The sequence below is a fragment of the Kryptolebias marmoratus genome, linkage group LG17, assembly GCF_001649575.2.
Source record: "Kryptolebias marmoratus isolate JLee-2015 linkage group LG17, ASM164957v2, whole genome shotgun sequence".
Taxonomy (NCBI): Eukaryota; Metazoa; Chordata; class Actinopteri; order Cyprinodontiformes; family Rivulidae; genus Kryptolebias; species Kryptolebias marmoratus.
In genome coordinates, this window is record NC_051446.1 from 15,134,501 (window position 1) to 15,142,478 (window position 7,978).

At 41.3% G+C, this 7,978-nt stretch overlaps 1 protein-coding gene across 1 annotated transcript in view; it reads right to left on the bottom strand.

Moving 5' to 3' along the window:
* Nucleotides 1–6,332, bottom strand: part of kcnc3b (potassium voltage-gated channel, Shaw-related subfamily, member 3b) — a 57,833-nt gene extending 51,501 nt beyond the window's left edge. The window contains exon 1 of the mRNA XM_017418392.2: nt 5,930–6,332. The gene's annotated coding sequence lies outside the window, so the exon portion shown is untranslated. The remainder of the gene's footprint in view (nt 1–5,929) is intronic.
* Nucleotides 6,333–7,978: the final 1,646 nt, after the last annotated feature.

The window sequence follows — 7,978 nt, forward strand, 5'->3', positions numbered from 1 at the left end:
CCCCGCGCCCCCCACCCCATCCTCATTTCTACCTTATCTCTGTTTCCCAGTGTTGAGGAGACCCCAGCAGGAGAAAGCAGAGCACTGCAGTGTGGTGAAAGCACTGCGGTCGCCTCCCCTTTCAGTGCGGTGTCACATCACAACATGCGCCCCCCTCCCCTCCCTTCTCTGTGCACCTCGTGGTGTAAATCTGTTCTGTCAGGAGAGGCGAAGCCAGGTAACGTGTGTGTGTCTGCATGTGTGTAGACAGTGCAAGAACAGACCTAATAAGAATGAAATGATACCACCTACTATTAAGGGCCCCTTTTAACTGCATTTACTAACGCTTCATAAATAGGTTATTCATGACTTTGTAAACACTTTGAAAAACATTAACAATCATTTATAAAACACTTTTTATACACTGAAGCAGGCTCACTATTTGACAAGATTAGTCATTCAGGTAAATGTAATTTTGTTGCTCAGTTTTTTTGTTGTTTTTACTAAATGACTTTATTTCCTAAAACAACATTTACATCTACAAATACCCAAAGAGCTCAGGTGCAGGCAACTTACTGACAAATGTTTAAATCATGAAGAAATTAAAAACAGTGAGCATGCTCCAGTGTATGACAGTGTTTAATAAATGATTGGTAATGCTTTACAATGTGTTTACAAACTCACGAATAACTTATATTTAACACATTAATAAACCGTTTATATAGGGGTTCTTATTAGGAAGTGTACCAATAGGAGTGACTAAAATGGCTTGAATGGACAGAGAGAAAGTGTAAAAAAAATGCTGAGAAAACAGATTTATCATTTCTCAGGCTCCAGGATAGAAAATAAGATTTTCTCAGCTGGGAAAAAAAAAGTAACAATTAAACTTGATGGTGGACAAGTCCCAGAGCACGAGTTTAAAAGCCAATCAATTAATTGAGGGAAGAGGAAACGGCTAATCTACCCAAGGCAGCTTCTCTACTCGGCAACATGACTATGGAGCTCTTCAGGGCCGACCAATCCACACATCCTGCAGCCACAACTCCCCCCTCAGGGGTCTTAACTCCTGTCCACATTGGACACTCAGACTTCCCTGAAGCATGCAACTGCTGCTCCTTTTTATGAAACACCAAAATTATGTCCTCTTGCTTTTCTTTTTTTTTTTAAACCACCTGTGGGAGGTGATTTCTGTAGAGCTGTTTTCAGGAATAAAGCAGCAGAAATTAAGCCTGTAAAAGAGCAGCTTAGTGAATCTTTTCTGCTACTCCCTGAGATGTTTTTAATAGATATAAAGCCTGGGTGAGACTTCACGGTGACAGATGAATGTAGGGTGATAGAACAGCTCCGTTCAAGGAGTAATTACTGGTGAAAGAAAGGTCAGGATAATCAGTGGAAACAGTGCTGAGAAAATGGGGACGGGATAGTGTGTCATGTTGGGTACAGGAACTCTATTTTTGGACCTGCTTAAATCTGACCTAATATCCCTCAGAATTTGACTTCAGAACCAGGCTGTTAAAGAATTTGCACTCGGAGTGGATAGATTTAAGCCCTCACACCTACCGACGCTCTGTTAGTCATTTAAACCTGCCTGCTCCTAATTAATGACTCTGCCCTCCCTGCATGATTAGGATGTTATTATCCAGCAGGGCAGCGATGCGCTACACAGACAGACAAACGGCACAGGGGAAGAAGTAATATTACACTGATTCCTGACCTGTGACTTGGCCAACAATTAGATGCTATGAGAAGTCACAGATTGGATGTTTAAAGAGTTGTGAGGGAAGGAAGGAAGCTAAATTTAGAGGAATAAATAGCTAAAATATAGAGAAAAGTGAGTTTGCAAAAGGACTGAAGGGCAACAATTGGAAAGACAAGAGGGTTAAAAACAAGGGTTAAAATAAACAATTAATACCTTACCTGTTGTAGACAACTTTTTAAAATGAACTCAGTTTGCAAAAAAAAAAGAGATTAGTTCTGATCAGGCTGATTTGTTGACGATGGGGCTAAAAACAACTGAAAGCTCAAATATTTCATAGTGACTCTTGCTATTTTATAAACCTTTAAACACCTGTCAAGTTTGCATTACATGATAATTCCACCAGGAATATTTTTACACAGCATGATGTTCCCGCTGGAAGTGCCCCAAGTTGCAGTAAATGCTACAGCTAACTGCTGCTGCCAGTATTCACACTTGTAAATAACTTTAACTTGTGGAGGATTGTGGGGAAAAAGCATCAGTCTGCTAATCAGAAGGTTGGTGGTTCGAGCCCAGCTTCCTCCACTACATGTCAAAGTATTAGTATAGCCCCTGATTCTGTGAATGGGTCGATATGTCTTGTGATGTGAAAGTGAATTGAGTGATCAGAAAGACTAGAAAGGTGCTTTATAAATATGGTCAGTTTACTGTTTTACCATAACTGTAGATTTCTGTGGAAATAATTGTATAATGTGAAACTGATGATGAAGTAAAGGTTTCTGAAATAGTAAAAACTAATCATCCACATCATGCAGTATAACCAGCTCGATTACCCGCCTCATAACTGAAGGACATCCATCCATTCATTCATCTTTTTCTGCTTTTCCATGGTCGGGTTACAGAGGCAACAGGTCCAAGAGGGAAACCCAGACAGCATTTATGCTTGGAAAACCTCCAGAGGAAAGTACCCAGGAGGCATCCTACTCAGATACCTGAACCACTTCAGCTGACTCTTTTTAATGTGAAGGAGCAGCAGGTCTACTCCAAGTTTCCCCCAGATAACAGAGCTCCTTGTTTTTTTTTTCTAAAACTGAGCCTGGGCGCCCTATGGAGGAAGCTTATTTTAAACGCTTGTATCCATGATCTTGTTGTTTTCATACCTCATGCTCATAGGTGAGAGTTGGGATGTAGACAAAGGGGTAAATGGAGAACTTCACCTTTCAGTTTAGCTCCTTCTTCACCACAACAGACCGAAACAAGGCCCTCATTACTGTGGCCCCTATTCATTGACCCAACTCCCACTCCCAGGTACTTGAACTCCTCCACCTGGGGCATAGACTCATCCCCAATCTGGAGGAAGCGTTCCACTTTTTTCTGGCTGAGAATTGTGACCTCAGACTTAGAGAAGCTGACTCTCATCCCAGCCATTTCAAACCCAGCTACAAACTGCCCCAGTGCATGCTAAAGGTCATGGTCTGAAGACACCAACAGAGCCACATATCCTGCAAAAAGCAGAGGTGACACCTTGAGGTTTTCAAACTTGACACCCTTTTCTCTTATTCATGACTGTGCCTTGAGCTTGCATCCATGAACACCACAAGCAGGATTAGAGACAAGGGACAGCCTTGGCAGAGTCCAGCCCGCGCTGAGAACGTGCTTGAATTTGTGCTGAGGATGCAAACACAGCTCTTGCTTTGGTTAACTCTCCTGTGGCCTTCGGTTCAAATGGACCTGAAGTTACAAGGGCTTATCTTCCTCTTTTCAGGAGGGTTAAACAGGAAACTAGATAGCCCTTACAAGCAACCCCTGCAACCCATACTCCGGTAGCACTCCCCACAGAATGTATTAGGGTAAAAAGGTCATAAGCCTTCTGCAGATCCCCAAAACACATCTAGACTGGAGAGCTAAACTCCCATGACCCCCTGAGCAACTCTGGTGAAGATCTGGTCCACTGTTCCACAACCAGGACCAAAGCCACACTCCTCCTCCTGAATCTGAGGTTCGACAGTCGGTCGTGGTCTACCTTCTAACACCCTGGAGAAAACTTTCCCAGTGAGGCTGAGAAGTGTGATCCCTCAATAGCGGGAATACACTCTGTTGTCTCCCCTTTATAGAAATGAGAACTATGAACCAGGTCTGCCACTCTGCAGATGTTGTCCTGGTTCTCCATATGACACTTGCAGAGGCATGTCAGTCATGACAGCCTCACAATGTCCACAGCCTTCAGCATCTTCAGCATCTTGGGGCAGGTGATGCACAATAAATTTACAAAATGGTCACTGATCAGATTTACATTTTTTAATCAGCAACCAGATGGATGCTTTGACACTGACTGTGTTTTAATCAAAGTCAGCGAACTTCACCCTTTTTTTATTTTATCAATCCATTCATTTTCTTTACCCACTTTACTGAGCAGGGTTAATGGGGAGCTGGTGCTTAACTCCAGCGATCAATGAGTGAGAGGTGGGATACATCCTGGACAGGTAACCAGTAACAGGGTCTCAGAAATAAATAGAACAGATCACATCATGGTCTCACTCACACCTAGAGACAATTTAATTACCTGTTAACTTTTTTATTTACTAAATTTATAAAAATATATATATTATTCACACAAACCACCATGAACCTTTTAGGATTCAAGTTGTTTTAAGATAGCAGCAATCTACATAGGCCTTGACCTCGCTGGGACTAGCCAGTAGCTTGTTTATTCAGTTGAAAATAAACTATTTCCCTAAACTGAGACTGTTCAAAAAGCTATCTAAAAGATATTTTTTAAACCCTTTCCGTAAAACCCAACTTCAAAAGGTTTGAAAAGCAGGATCAGCTCAGGCAGATATAAATCAGGACAGAGAGAAAGTTGTCAGGAGTGGAGCTTTTAGATGAGAAAGGTATTTAGATGAAGAGTCTGAGGCAGGGACACTCACAAACACAAGATGCTTAATTCAATCACAGCTTCAAAATAGATTTGCACCCTCCTTTTTGAGTCCCATCTTCTACTCTACCAATCACTGACAGCACACGCCACCATCTCTTGCGAGAAGCCTTTTTCTTCTCCCCCTTCCTCATTTTCTTTTTTTTTTTTTTTTGCAAAAACCTAAGGGGTGTTTTCTGGGTTACCCTGAGTCTAAAAATAGCACCAGCTGTAGATTTATAATGCAGGAGCAAGAGGGAGTGGAGGGTGGAGGGAGGTGGGGTGCAAATGGAGGAAAAAGAGGCAGAGTTCCCATTAGGAGAAGAGCACGCCGGAGCCAGTTGGCAGGAAAAGGGAAAAGGCATGTGCTTTGGAAAGTGAAGGCTGAAGAGGCGTTATGAAACCAGAGACTTTATGTGTGTGTGTGCGTGTGTGTGTATGATGCAGGAGAATGCGGATGGAGAAAACTGTCAGCGGATGGGTGATGTGGTGCAGGAGGTAGTCTAGACATTTAAAACTGGCCTCCCACCTTTTATATCTTTCATAGACTTCCTGGATGAGATCTCAGTGGCAGTCTGTCCTTTCTGTAGTCTCCCCCCCCCCTCTCTCCTCCCCATCGTATCTCCTCACGTTCTCCCCTCACTCTGTCTCCCTTTCTCTCTAATGTGTGTTGTTTGTGTGTGTGTGTGTGTGTGTCTCTTCCTATATCAAACCTCCATTTCAGGCCTTGACACTTAGCTGGCGAGGATGCAAGAGCACAAACACGGGCATTAACCCACACACACAGGCATTAACCCACACACACACACACTCACTCAAACACAAAGAAGCACATGGAAACTCGTGCAGTAAAATGATGCAGTGAGGAATGCATGCACACATTCCTCTCAGAAGCATGAAACTGCTCTGATGTGGTGGGGAAGATGGGGAAACACCCACCATTTGTGCAAAGAGTGATGGAGAATTTAAAATTTGTCATCTTTAAGAGTCAAATCACTAGACTCAGATTCTAAATGCACATTTTTAATCGTATTATAGCAGATAGCACTAATATAGAAAATATCGGTAGATGTGGATCCAATTCTAAATCAATACACACACTGTTTTAGTCAGATAGTGATCCAAACACTGAAAGATCACAGACGTTTCCAGTTAATCGTGGACAAAAAGATACTTGTTGAATGTAGGCTGAACGCTGTTATTTTGGTCCTTTTGTTAAATCTGGCCTGAAAATGTTCGGCAATTAGGGGGTTGGACGCAATAAAATAAAACAAAATTGAAATCAGTTAAAGTAAAGCCACCAAGATACAGACATGTACACAGACACGGTTAATACTCACTTGCTTTTGGCTCAGGTTGGTTTGGAGTGCGCGCAGAAAACACGCACATCAAGCCTTTTTTTATTAAAAAAAAAAGATCAATCAGAGCGTAGTTTTCTTATGGTTTCAGAGAATATATCCAGTTTCCCGCATTCATTTACTTGATCTTTTTTTTTTTTTTTTTTGGATTTTGTTTTTTCTAATTTCCTCCGCGGTTATAACAAACCAAAAAATAGGATCGCGCGCATCTGTTGCTGGAAAACCTTATTGCCGGATGTTACTTGGAGAGCTTATGGTCATGCTGATGATGGCAAAAAGGGATGAAGTCTTTCGGATGAAATGAAGCAGAAGTCCCCCCTCAGAACCTGGCTCTGTTTTCTTTTTTTTTTTTCCTCTCTCTTTTTTTCTGTTTTCCCCCCCTTTCGGTTTCAGAGCCCCCTCTCTCTCTCTCTTTCTCCCACCTCTTTGTTATTGCCAAAAAGAAAAGGCAGCCTCAGCCTGGTACACTGTCTCTACGCTTCCAGGCGCAGGGTGTAGCTACCATTCCAAACGTTTCAGAGGAGATGCAGCCTGTAGACAACCTCTTCCTTTCCCCTCTCTCTCAGCCTCTCTCTGTTCCTTTTGGAGGAGCGTCACCTTCTGCACTATTTTTTTTCTCCCCCTCAGACGATACATGTGGGCGGATTAGAGAAGAAGACAGAAGGGGTGGGAGGACCCCGGTGAACACACAGACTGTCTTTTTTTTCACAGAGATACATATGCAGTAAAAAAAATAAAATAAACACATACTGAAATTTGTGTGATTGTATTGTCTAAGTGTTTTTTCCCCCCTTCCAGACTCTCTCTGTCTCCCTCTCTCTCTCTCTCTGCTGGATGGACGCACAAACACCATTTTGTCTACAGGTTCCTGCTCTGATTGTGGCTCGGCTGACATCAGCAGTCATGTGGTGTCAGAGGAGCAGGTGGATTAAACCTGACACACACCGGAGCAAATTGCTTTACAACAATAATGATATTAGAGGCTGGAAGGAGAAAAAAAAAATTCAAATCAAGTGTAGGCTTCATTTTATGTTCCCTGAAATACAAAATAAAATAGCCTTTATAAATACATAAAACCGGTAAGATAAACTACTAAAGAAATGTAAATGTAGAAAATTCAATTTAGGAGATATAAAATGAAGGATATTTCATATAAGAGAGATGACACTGGGACAAGCTGATAAAAACTACATGAAAAGTATTTCTTTCAATGTTTCTTTAAATTATTGTCCTTAATTTAGCTAGTTTATCAGCCTATAACTTTATTGCCTTAAACTTAAAAAGGATATCTTGGACATTTTAAAGTGAGGTTATGTGGAAAGGTTATAAAGAATATCTCACACACTAAAAACCACTGGGTTAAAAACAACCCAGGGATGGATCAAATTTGTACCGACCCCAGGTAGTTTTAACTCAGCAGGATTGGGTTATCAGTTCGACTCAACAGACTGGTTTAAACTTCCTACCAAATATATATAAATAAAATTATTCATTTGTTGAATTAAAGCTACTAAAAAGTTTTTTTAAAATCCAAAAATCAGGGTTATGAGATAATTGTCAGTGCTATTAGCACTTACAAACAACTGTTGAATTTTATAAAATAAGATTTACTTAAAAAGGGATGAAGACAAGTTGACAAATGATAACCAAAATAGCCTAACATGTCACATGAAGTCACTTCAAAGGTATCAAATGACTGCCAATATGACACTTCACATCATGATGAGATGTAAACATCCTCATAAGGTGTTGACAAAATTAAATGTTCCAAAAATGTAACTGTGGAAAAATAAAACACAAGCATAAAACGATGTAAAACCTCTTTGCCATGACTCTGAAAAACACCTAATTCTCCATCACAACACTTTATGTGGGGGTATTTGCCACAAACCTTCCTCCTGTCTGCTCTCCTTCTGCAGGAGGCCTAATGATGCTTGTACCAAAAGAGACCTAATGGTGCTTTTGCCAGAAGAATGATGATCAGCGAGCAGTTTTCCTGACGGACCTATTGATGGGAAACTGAGAGCAAGA